The sequence below is a fragment of the Dicentrarchus labrax genome, unplaced genomic scaffold, assembly GCF_905237075.1.
Source record: "Dicentrarchus labrax unplaced genomic scaffold, dlabrax2021, whole genome shotgun sequence".
Lineage (NCBI taxonomy): Eukaryota > Metazoa > Chordata > Actinopteri > Moronidae > Dicentrarchus > Dicentrarchus labrax.
The window spans coordinates 105,887-118,854 of NW_026136719.1; the positions used below are offsets into that span (position 1 = coordinate 105,887).

The 12,968-nt window shown below is 45.8% G+C and overlaps 1 long non-coding RNA gene across 1 annotated transcript; it reads left to right on the forward strand.

Moving 5' to 3' along the window:
- Positions 1-5,298: 5,298 nt before the first annotated feature.
- LOC127352151 (uncharacterized) lies at positions 5,299-5,754 on the forward strand. Its single transcript, XR_007881049.1, has 3 exons — positions 5,299-5,344; positions 5,482-5,544; positions 5,719-5,754. It is a non-coding gene; the product is annotated as an uncharacterized LOC127352151 (long non-coding RNA).
- Positions 5,755-12,968: the final 7,214 nt, after the last annotated feature.

Consider the following 12,968-nt stretch of genomic DNA (forward strand, 5'->3'; position numbering starts at 1 on the left):
ACCAGAAAAAAACATACACCAATTAGGTGTAATTGAAACATAAAAGGAGAAAGGGACTAAACACTTAAGTGGCTGCGTGCCCGTGCCTTCCTTCAACTAACTAGTTGAATTCTAAAAATCTTTTCTAAAAACCTAACCCAATGAATGGACACACTCAAACGGGAATAACTCCGGAACCGAACGTCGCAGACACTTGGAAACGCGCTCCGTATGCCATAATCTGACCCTTCTGAACACGCAGGACTTGTCCCCGAGTCTCTACGACCTACGCTTGCCGAGATACAAGGATTTTCACCTCTATTTCCGGAATTACGCCCACTTCCGGTTAGCGCCAGAAGTCGAGACCGACACCCAAAGAAGCGGAAGGAAAAAATGAACAGATTGAACCTGCTTTGAACTCTCTACAACCTTCCTGTGAGGAGAAACATGCTGATTAGACCAATGTCTAATGTTGCACTCATCCCTATTCCTAACCCCTAACCCCAGCTGCACAAGGCCACCCAGCAGCTGGAGGAGGACCTCGAATTGGCCGCGGCCTTTCCTCTCGGTAAGTGTTGGTGTTTTGTGTTTTGCATGCTACAGATAATGTGTGTTTGTGTGATAATAGATAATAGATTAACATTCAACTGACCACAAGTCTGCTTTTTGAGTGAATTAATATATTTGTGTTTTTATTGATTGGACGCAAGACTGATAAAATTAAGATTTATTTTTATCTGTGTCCATGTGTGCAGTCGCAGAGCAGCAGGCCAGTGGTGAGCCAGGCCAGCAGGAGCAGGAGCAGCAGGCCAGTGGTGAGCCAGGCCAGCAGGAGCAGGGGCAGCAGGCCAGTGGTGAGCCAGGCCAGCAGGAGGAGGAGGAGGAGGAGCAGGAGGAAACTCCAACAAATTAAACAAAAATAATAAATACATTTATTTAAAAATTGAAATAGTTTCTGTGGTTATTAAGCATTTAACACTTTTATAAAATAGGAGATTAATGTCTAATGTCTCCAAGTTCGCCTCATATTTCCAGAAATGTTGTACCACAGAAAACACATCATATGTCCTGATATGTTGAAGTATTAGTAAACAAGCTTTAGTTGGCAGTAAAGATACAGCTGGACAGTAATACTGTATTTCTGTGTTTGAATGGATGAAGAAGTATAAATGAACATCTATATTTAAGTCATCAATTTCAGAATCATAAATACTTACAAACAAATAATTACTTTTGTTACAACTCCAGATTAGGGTGGCCATTTCCTCCACATCAAACAGGAGGACACTTTGCATACACGGGTACACGCAAACATATTTTTTTGGTATCCGGTTTTATATTTTAATGTTTTTCCACCAGATTACATAAAGGTGCATACACATACCACATAGCTAATAATAAATATACAAGATACAGCTCATGACAACGTGCCCTTCCAATTCAGATGACATAGGTCTAATAAACATCATACAGAAACTGTTCTTAATGTTTTTATCTGGATAGATAAAGGGTAAGGTTAAGTTCTCTGTAGCTGAGAGCTTGATTGACAGCCTGGTGGTAACCTAGCAACTGTGAGAGACCTGTTGTGAACACATGGCTCATTTGAATATTAAAATTAGCCATGTGTTGATAGGTTACCACACACGAAAATTGAGAGTTTTTCATACAATCTTGTGTTGTTGACAACACATATAACTTTGTAGTGGAAAATGTATATGAATATGCTAAAATTATTTAATTTATTAGTGTCTGTAGCCGTCATTAATTTGATAGTGTTTATTTAATGTAAACAAATCAGTAAGTGAATGGGGAGGTTGCAATTTTATCAATAATGATATTTAATGTACTTAAACCATATTACTGTTTAGTGCTTTTTGTGTTTATGGTACGAAATTACTTAAAAATCCATTACATAATTTATAATGAAAGCATTCAATACGACATTTATTTTGACATTCTATTTCCGGTTGTTTTTTTGTTTTTTTATGAGAAATTACGGTTTGCACATTGGTAGGACTGAACCATTTCATGCTGGGTTGAGGGTTTAGGCTATATCTTTTATTTTAGCTAAAATAAATTACCAGACACATATATATTTATTTCTGAAAATTATAAAACATTGTAATAGTACTAAACAATTTTATCAGATAATTAATGTCCAGTTTCACATTATTGTACAACACGGTTCATCGTAATGATCCACCCCACCTTCCTGTACCGCGCTCTGATTGGTTGAACCAAATTTTTCGAATGTCGCCAGTAGCCATATAGGTTCCCCGTAGCTAACTGTCGTTCTTGCTACCACAACAACAGAGAGAGAGATACGGAGCTGTTTTTGTGTACGCAAACCCTGAGAGCTATTGAGAGAGAGTTGGAGAGCTATTGAGAGAGAGTTGGAGAGAGATATATATATAAATATATATATCTCTATACATATACACACATTCATTCACTTTGGAAGCAGAGGATTTGCCTTCTACGGTGAGTTTAATTTTAACAATTACAATCTGTATTATTGATAATAATGTATGATTATGTTAATGAATATGATGCATTGCTGAACAAAGCACTAACAGTAAATAAAATACCGTAAAACTTATAATAATTGTCCTGCGTGTATTTGCTTAAAACACTGAATTGGGGACCTGCGTTTATTTCCTTTAGCACAAACTGTTGCTCAGCATATATGGAAATATTCTCTAACTGTACTGTTTCTCTTCAGTTTCGTATGGTAATAGTAACTTACGGTACATTTTAGCTCTACTGCTGGTTTATATGCGCCGCAGCACATGACAGTGAACGTGAACGCCGCTTTACGTCAGCTGCATATTTACGTCATCCGGCCAGCGTACAGACAGTAAACAGACCGTGAGTGACGGACTATACATGATGATATTAATGTAATGAAACCTTTTGTAGTGATACATGGACTCTTAATGGAGGAACGGACACAGACCGTACAGACTTTATTCCCCGCTTTAGAGTTGTTTACCGTCTCTGTTGTTTACCGTGTTAAGTCCGAATGAATCAACGTTATAACGTTACTTTGGTGTTTATAGTTTCCGTAAAATGAAGTGAGCGATTGAATTGTGGAGACTCTATAACTAATGATCTAATGATGTGCATTATGTACATATTGACTGAAGTTTAAACATTTATATATTTGTGTAGGACATTGAAATGGTTTAAAACCCTCTGAAGCTCTGAGTCTGTGCGTTTTACTACATCCGGATCATTTCATTCACCATTGCAGACCTGCGTTATTATTAACTATGCCTTTTACTGGTCCAGCTCACTTAAGGTCAAATTGGGTTGTATGTGGCCCCTGAACCAAAATGAGTTTGACACCCCTGCCTTAAAGTGTCTTGTGAGTGTGATTAAAACTCATTATAATTTATTCTTGCATCCTTTTAGATGCCACGTGGCAAGTCCTTTCGTCGCTCTGAGGCTGCTGGGAGGAGGGAGGCAGAGCGCGAGAAGGTTACCGTAAGTGGCCCAGTCGTGACTTTGTTCCTCGTAAGTACACGTTTCATTTATTCAACTATTCTGCCTATATGTGTAAGGTGTGCATGTGTCATAACTAATTTTGCAGTGGTTAATTAAGTTTTATTTTGGTGTTTGTTTCTGTGTTTTTATAATAGGCCGTGGCACCGGTACACGCCATCGTGTGAGGAAATGGCCAGTTTCAGTCACGGCCCGCCAACACAAGCTGGTCATCCCTGCTGAGTCTCCTGATAAGAAGGTAATGCATTTCGCAATTTATAAACAAAATATCTGCTCTGATGATTGATTAGTGATTTTCATTCTAATGATATTCCTTCTGTGCCCCCTCCCCCAGTTTGTTCTTATTGTAGGAGCGTCCCATCTGCGCTCCATTGCAGACGGGATCGTGCCGATGCCAGAGGGAATGCTTTCCTTTGGTGTCATGTCCACCGGGGCCTTGCGTCCCGACCTGAGGACCGAGTTACTCAACGCTGACGTACCTCGGACCCCCCGGACGCAGTCTGCATCATGGCCCCCAGCAACAACCTGACAGCCAGCCGGACCCCCTTGAGGCAGGAGCTGACTTCCAGAAGCTCCTGTACAGTGCCCACGCAGTCATTGGCCCAATGTAGGTTATTGATTATATTGTATTTACTATTACACCTTTTCGTACTAGGATTAATTTGGTTCCATGAGCTATTACAGTATAATGTACATTTATTTTAAAGGTTATGATATTTTGAGGAGAAGTACTTTAATAGTGAACAATTGTTCTGTGCAGGTCTTTGTCTTGGACTTTGTGCCATGTCTGACTGTTGATCCCTCAGCTACAAGAGTTCATGCGTCAAGAGTTCCATCGAGTGGCAGCAAGAATGGGTACGTTTCAAAATATATTTTGAAAAAATGTTTGAATTATTATTATTTTGTCCATAATAGTCATTATTTTGTAATTTAAAAAGAAGATAATGTATTTAAGTATGTAAATAATTAATCAGCTTCTTGTTGTTATTTAAGGTATCAAGTACTTCTCGTCTTCTGGCCACTTCCCTTTGAACAACTTGGACCTGTGGAGCCCAGATGGTGTAAGTAGAGTATATTGTGAGGAAATGGAAAAGTTTGATGTACACATTGCAGTAGTTCAGTTCATAGCAGATGCAAATTGAGGAGTACATTTTATGATCACTAAATGTATTACTCTAACTTTTGGTCAGGTTCACTTGAGTGATGGCGAAGGCATGGTGGTCCTCACTCGTTTGCTGTGGGCTGCAGCTTACGAGTCACTGGAGGTGCCTGTACCGAAACCGCAGGCCGCTCCCAGGACATCATTGCCTGTTCGTCACGTCACTCCAAGGGTCGTTGTGAGGGGAGAGGTATCGTGCCTCGCCCCTCTAACCCTTACGAGTGGACGTCTGTGGAGAGGGGCAGGAAGGTAATATTTGCACACTGTAATTTTGGTGTTGAGACTGATTTTCTCCCAGCAGTTTATTTCTGTTATGGTGAGTGGGTACTTCTTTTTAACATATCTGCTGTTTTTCATTACAGAGGAACGTACCGGTACCTGAGGAACCTGCACAGTCCTCTGGTGCACCGAAAAAAGATGAAGGTTCAACAGCAGGTTTGTTATGCTTTTACATAAATAGTTATGATAGGTTAATTGGTTATTTGTCCATTGATTATAGATGAGAGAAATTGTCTAATACTGTTTTATTATGTGTTTTTTATTTTTATTTGTTAGTTTGTTGCCACTCCTGTCGCATTGAAGGAGTGCTTCATCCCACTGAACCCCGTGAGGGTTCAGCATTTCCATGTTGGCTGTCATGGATGCTGTTGTCCCTTCCATCTTCCTACCCCTGAGTGCACCGCTGTTCCACATGACAAAACGGTAATTTGCATTCAGATTGTATGTGTTGGTTTCTGCTTCTTTCTGAAATTAACACCCTTTAAAAATTGCTTAAGCCCAAAGGAGCTTTTCCCCAAATATAGTTTTAAAAGGTTATTTGGTTTCCTTCTTTACATTAGAAACCTGTCGTGGAACGTAGGCGGAAAGCTGTTGCCTGCAAGAGGAGACCTGCAAAGCACCAGGTTTTTTATTATATTAAATATTTTACTGGTTTTTGTACAGTTTGACAGACAGGCAGCAATAATTTAATATTTCTTTGTGTTTGCTGTATTTCGTCTGTTATTTAGATCATTAGAAAATACATGGCAACTTTACATTTCATTTTTGTAGTTACATTTTGTGTTGGTTGTTTTCAGGTTGAGGCAACACCCAGTGTTGTGGAGGTGTGTCCCGTCCCACACCTGCCAGTCCTGTGAAAGTGGTTGCTGCTGCAGAGGTTGGTGCATGCTACACCATACATTTACACATGTGTTTTAAATGGAGAATGCAAAGATATTTCAGTATGCACAAAGTTGAACATGTTGAAATGACAAGACCTCATTTGAGTTTTAGTGTGTGTGTGTGTGTGTAATTAAAAAAAAAGTTGTATTTTGTTAATACACAATATTTAATTTTTGTTTGATTATTTTAGGCTCAGGTGACACCATGCGTGGTGGACACATCCCCAGAGCCTTCACCTGCCACGGCTGTGGAAGTGGTTGCTGCTGCGCAGGAGGAGGAGGTTGGTGCATGTTATATCACACATTTCACAAATGTGTTTTAAAATGGTGCATGCAAAGCTGTTTTCTTGTTGATACAGTATATATTAAAGTTAAATACAAACAACTTTAAGGTTCACAAGTGTATGTTGAAAGTAACATGTAAGTAACAAATACATGGTTTTTTCTTTTTGTTTTTCTTTAGGCCCGGTGACACCAGGCGTGGTGGATGCCCTTCCCAGACCCATCACCTGCCACAGCTACGAGGAGGAAGTCAGCACACCAAGATCTGTCAAAGATGAGTATGACGCTAACCCAATTTCTTGCAGGTGTTTAGAAAACGAGCCAATAGCACCAGTAGTTTCCGGTAAACTCAGAGCAGCACCATTAACTCCAGGATGTAAATGTATCAATAGCGGGTAGTGTTGTAGCTGCGATAAAACATGCAATTGCTCCGGTTTGTACATGGCGAGGGGAAAGATATTGATGATATCTGTGCAGAAGGCAGCAAGTTGGCCAGTTTAGTTGCTGAAGGAAGCCAGGACAGTGTTGAGATTAAACTGTGTAAATTGATTGAACAGGGTAGTGTGTTTGGCAGGAAGTGGAAGGTAGACGTTGCCTCGCCAGTGTATGGAGATTTTGGTGTTTTGGATGACGACAGTGTGATGTATGAACAGCTACAGGGAAACTTTGCTGAGTGATGGAATGTGTTTGTTGAACCTCCAAGGTTCAGTCAGTGCAATTATTCATCACAATAAGTACTTTGTGGTAGTTGATTCTGGGACTCGTGATGCATCTGGGCTGGCATCTAGTTTTTGGCAGATCTGTAGCTGTTTTCAACACATCCGTGCGTGACCTGATGTATCATATCAGACATCTTAAGAGGTCTTTGGGTGCCCCACAGTGCTCTGGCTCATCAACGTCACGTCAGGACGCCTTGACGGAGGCTCGACGAGACGAGAGCCAGAGTCACTTCCATCTTTGGTGATCTTTTGAAGATGGACTCCACCAAGAAGGTAGGTTTTGTTATCCACCACAGCGTGCCGTGTACCCAGTGTAATGTTTGTTTTGTCATGTGTCTGAATGTTGTTGTGTTGCTGTGTCACACAGATCACCAAAAGCTTATGGCGGGCGGTGCTGCCGGGACGGCCGCCTGGGTCACCAACGTCGGCAATTAGTACGGGCAGGTGCTCATGTCCTAGTCCCTCTCACCGCAGCTGAGGGGGGCGGACTTGTCGACATGGCGGCCGGACTGATGCGGCGGTACCGCGAAGCCGGAAGGCCCCTCCAAGGGTCCTGTACGTGGACCGGGACTGCTGTGCCACCGTGGGACAGTGTCAAACGTCCAAGCTGTTCCACGAGTGGCACGAGCTGGTCGTCAGGCTCGACGTGTGGCACCTCATGCGGCGTTTCGCGGAGGGGTGACCACCGACAGCCACCAGCTCTACGGCCTCTTCATGGGCAGGCTCTCCTTCGCCATTTTTGAGTGGGACGCCGAAGACGTGTCCCGCCTGAGAGAGCCAAGCAGTCCGAGGAGGGGAGGGACGCCCAGGAGGTCAAGCTGTCCGCCAAGGAGCTCGTCCGTCACTGCCGGCGCCGCACCAGGGTGCAGTGGAGACGGAGCGGCTGGTCCAAGAGGTGCTGACACCTTCTGGCACGTGACGGACAGCATGGGCGTCCCTTTGATCGACCGCCCGAATGGAGGAGATCTGGAGCACGGCGCCGACACCTCGACTGCATTCAGGACCCTGCGGGAGAGGACCTCCACCAAGACGGAGAGCTCACCAAAGGCGGGGGGTGAGGCTCCCCCGTCTACCGGTGCGGCCGAGGCTCCACTTCCCCTGAATCGTTCCACCTGCACCTGTGCCGCTTCATCCCAGGTAAGTACATGTGTGGTTTACAACACAGACTCAATTATGTATTTGTGTGTTTATTTGTCCTCACACTAACTGTGTTGCTCTGTTTCTGCTTAGGACAATCTGCAAGTGATGTACACTTCAGGTGTACCTGCTGGAGGGCCTGGTGCGGTGGAACGAGAATCGAGGCAGGGCGGCAGTCGAGGAGGACAGAGGTCGCCGCTGCGTTGCTACAGTGCCCAGCTGCAGCACAGCTTGACCAGCTGACCCAAGAGCTTCTTGGGCGCACGCTGCTCGACATGTACACCATGCCCAGGAGTACACAGGTAAGTCATAAATCTGTCTGAGGTAACGGTAACGTTTAACACCTGTCTTAGGTGTCTGTCATTTAACATCTGTGTTTGTGTGTGTGTGTGTGTGCCCACAGGGGAACTCATTGGGGTGGAGTACCTGTTCTCCCAGACGGGTGCTGTGCTGCAGCAGGACCTCGGTGATCCTGACACTCCAGGGACTGATGAGGGAGGAAGCGGGGGGGGGCAGTGATGAAGGGTTCGGGGAGGAGGAGGAGGAGGAGGAGGAAGAGGAGCCAGAGGAGATTTGTCTCTCGAACACCACAGTGCTCTCCTTCAGTCCTCAAACCTCACCCGCCCCGCTTGGACCAAATGGAGGTGCAGCAGGCTGAGGAGGAGGAGGAGGTTATCGGGCCAGACGGTCGCAGCGGCTACCAGCCCGTTGTGGCCCTGGCCCAGGCCCTGGTGGAACTGCGCCACCGCCGCTACGTCACTCCCAGGCAAGCCGAGAGGTTACCGCTCTCTGGCTGAAGTTGAGTGACTGGGACAAGGCGGCGGTCAAATTCCCCCGTACACCAGGACCGGCTCGTCAGGGCCGATTCAGGACCAGCCAGCGGCACGCTCACACGCCAGGGGTGGATAGTGTGAAGCGGTAAGCAGTCACAATAAATTTCCAAGCTTTGTTTAGTTCTTGTTCTGTGCTGTCAGTCACAAACTAACTCACTCTCTCTCTCTCTCTCTCTCTCTGTGTGTGTCAATGTAGTGCGGTCCTGGGCAAGGGGGCGGGAGCGGCGCAGTCTCCCGATGTGTCAAGGCTTGTGGAGGCTGTCCTGCTGGACCTCAGCATCCTCCACTGCGGCGAGGAGAGGACGATTGCTGGGTCCGCCTTCATCGCTGGAGTGCCGTCATGAGGGACTATCAAACAATTCGAGAGAATGTTTATAGTTGTGCAGCCCTCATGAGCGAGCACCCGCATCCAGCTGTATGAGGTCAATCAGCGGACCCTGACGCAATGGTAAGACCTGATCCTTTCTCTCACATCTGATCTGAAGTGGCAGTGTGAGTGTATGAGTGAGTGTGTGTGTGAGTGTGTGTGTGTGTGTGTGAGGTCATGATTACTAATGTGCATTTGTTACATTCTGTTTTTTAAGGACACCAAGAGGAGCAAGGCGATGATGAGGGACACCATCGCCATTGCAGTCCCGGGGCCCAGCTTCCCAGACTGCAGCGGAGCCCCCTGCCTGCCCCACGGACTGTGGGGCAGCAGCCTGATCAGCCGGACCAGCCCCTCCAGCACCGCCTGCCTGCGGACGCTTCCGGTCTGGCTGCCACCATCAGGGGGCCGCTGGCCCCGGAGCTACTCTGACCTCATCGTCGCCAGCTCCTCAACTGCCACCACCTCCTCTCCTCCTCCTCCTCAGCCACCCCACAAGCCTCCACCAGTGCCAGCGCGGCGCTGTCCCGTCCACCAGTGGCAGCGCGGGCCGTCCCGTCCACCAGTGCCAGCGCGGACGCCGTCCCATCCACCAGTGCCAGTGGACACTGTCCCGTCCGCCAGCGCAGAGGCAGGTGTCACCCCCTCCACAGCCACAGCTGCCACTGCTCCACCAGTGCCTAGAAACACTGCCTGGGCGCAAGCTCCAGGGAGGAGAAAGAGCGTCGTGCCCGGGAGCTGGGAGATATATGAAACCAGCAAAGAAGGTCTCCCACTTCAATTGCAGGCGCTGTGGCCAACCCAAGACGCGGGCGTTTGGCCACAGCCGCTACAAGACGGAGACCTTCTGCTCCCGGGCCGACGGGAAAGGGAGAACTGTGGAGCAGTGGCTGGCAGAGGTGAAGGGCGTGATGGTGCAGCCCCCTCCCTGAGCCGGAACACTGTGTGTGTGTGTGTGTGTGTGTGTGTTTGTGTGATGGGGCAGCTCCCCCCTCCCTGAGCGAACACTTTGTTTGTGTGTGTGTGTGTTTGGCAGGGGGAGGGATTTGTAAATATTGTGTATATGTGTGTATGTATTTAGTTAGTCAGTTGTGTTTGTTAAATTAATATTATGTATATAGTTGTCATATATAAGTTATACCTTTATTTGTCCCACAATGGGCAAATTCCAATATCTATATAGTTGTATATAGTTGTCTTAATTGTTTTAGTTTAAATAAACTTTTTCTTTTTTGAAACCAATGCTTTCTCCTGCTTCTTTCTGCCTTTTAAGAAATTAATAAATATAAAGACTAGGTATCTAGAATAGGGTGCCTGATATCAGTAAATCCCCACAAGTTACAGTCACAATACATCATTCCCTCTCCTCACTTGAAAAGTAGGGTCAAGGGGGTCAACCAGGTCAGGTTCAAAGGCTTACTTAGAGACTAGGTGAGAATTGGCCTTTTACAAGTGGACATTGTAAAAACAAAACCAGGGGGTGCCAAGGGGCCTTCACTTCTCACCTGGCTTCCTGATTAAAACAGCTAGGGGGCTCTTACCTCCTGCGAGAACTTGGGGTTTGACCGGACTGGGAGAGGGGCCGGACTGGTAGGTGTGTCTCCCCAAGAGGGGTTTCAAAAAGAAGGCTAAAAACAGACAGTCAATTCATTCAAGCATTTTATTTGGACAGAATGGAAGGCAGAAAAGCAAAGCGAAAAACCAGACATGTCACTTCATTAGGTTTTCCGTTAGAAATACACTTTTTAAAACACATATGTGTTTCATGTACCCTTGACTAACAGAGTTCTGTATTGTATTTTATATTTTAGGGGACTACGACTGCAACTCCTCCTCATCCTCCTCATCCTCCTCCTCCTCAGCCTCCTCATCCTCCCTCGTCATCCCTCCTCCTCCAGCTCCTCTCCTCGAGCAGCTTCAAGGCAGCAGAGCCCAGTGGCGGGGACCCAGCAGCCCACCCGTTGCCACTCTGTACAGGAGCGAAATTAAAGCGGCAAAGACAAAAGTCCTCCAAAGTGGCAGGGGAAGCCACAGCACAAAGCCTGGGGACCCCTGCTGTCTGTGACCAAGCATGCACGGTGGATGGTAACGCAGCGACTTCAGGGCCAATAGCTTTTATGCTGTGAAGAGGGCCCTGGAGGACGCACAGTGCAAGAGTGGACCAGGGAACAGCTTGGCCCTGGTGAGCTGCATAAGCTCCCCAGAACAACAGCCTGGAACCTCAAACGGAAGTATGAGAAACCAGAGAAACCGGGGAAGTGGAGGGAAGCCCAAACTGAGGGATCATCCAGCTCTGTGGCCAGCCACAGCCGAGAAGCCTGGCCACAGCCGATATGGGGAGAGCACTTCTTTGCTGCTCTTTATGAAGGAAGACTGTGGAGCTGTGGCTGGCTGAAAGAGGTCACAAAAACATTAAAATTATCCAACTGTACTGTGTTATTCCAAGCACCTTATATGTTTCATCTGTTCATTGCACCTTATATTTTTATTTTTACTTTGGACTGCATTATACTGGTTATTTATACATATTTTATATTGCATTCTATATTGCTTTTTTTTGTGTGTGTGTGTGTGTGTGTGTGTGTGTGTTTGTTTGTTGTTACTGTGTGTAATGCTGCTGCTATACTGCAATTCCCAGCTTATGTTATACATTTTGACCCTTTCTAATAAACATTTAATTGATTAAATCCTTGTCTTCTCTATTTAAATATTTTTTAACATAACTTTTTTAAACCTGGAGCCATTCATGTGAGGCCAAAACCATTCAAATATTAATGTACATTTAACCAAACAAACCTGGAGCCATTCAAATATTAATGTACAATTTAACCAAACAGGTCTAGTCGCTTTAAATGCGTGCAGGCCTTTAATTCTCCGTGTCGCCGCCGTATGATAAGTAGCCATGTGCTCGGGATGACGTGGGACAACAGCTTTTGACTGACAACATGTTGAGAGAAGGAGGGAAAGGGGGATCGTTCCAATTCTTTGGCGTTATAATCGGAGAAATAGAAGGAGAGGCTCTTTGGGGCTGCTTTTTTATCCACGAGCCCGCCAACATGCGACGTCGGGGGCCGGGAGAGAAGAACCGCTCCCTTGCTCTCTCGAACTCCTCTTCGCGCAATATGACCAGCAATGGTCTCTGTATGCCAGCCAATGAGCAGCAGCCAGTGCTGTCGAGGCGTTAGTCGGCGTTGTCAGCTCTGGGCCAATCAGCAGCCAGTGCTGTCGGCGTAGTGTCCGGCGTTGTCAGCTCTGGGCCAATCAGCAGCTTCCGGATTGTCGGCGTTAGGTCGAGCGTTAGGCGTTAACGCCCACCTCTTATCCTCACCGGCTGCCGTATGCGACGGACAGAAATCCCCGTGTATTTGAGAGAGCAATGAGATCTGAGAGGAAGTGAGTAAAACCAAAATAAATAGAAGATTAATGTACTGATATAACACAGCGACCCCACTGTACTGTTACGATGTACTGAATGGAGTTAATGTTTTATTACGTTCTGCCGGCACTCTCTGGTTAGCTTATGCTATTGAACGTCAGGCGTCCTGTTTACACATTTAAAACCATATTTATACTTGAATTTCGACTCCAAACTGTAGTAACTACATCTACAAGGGTCTCAAGAAGATAATCAGGTAGTCTGTTTATAGATTAAATACATTGTGAGAGATCGCCAGCCCCTCTAGAAAAGTAGTAACTAAAATGACCCCATTCACCTCCTTGTTTTTAGTTAGCAAAATCGCAAGCTGATCTGTTTTACACATTTAAACCATATTTACACTTCAAATTTTGACTCCACATCGTTGTACCAGCATCCCAAGGGTCTTAAGA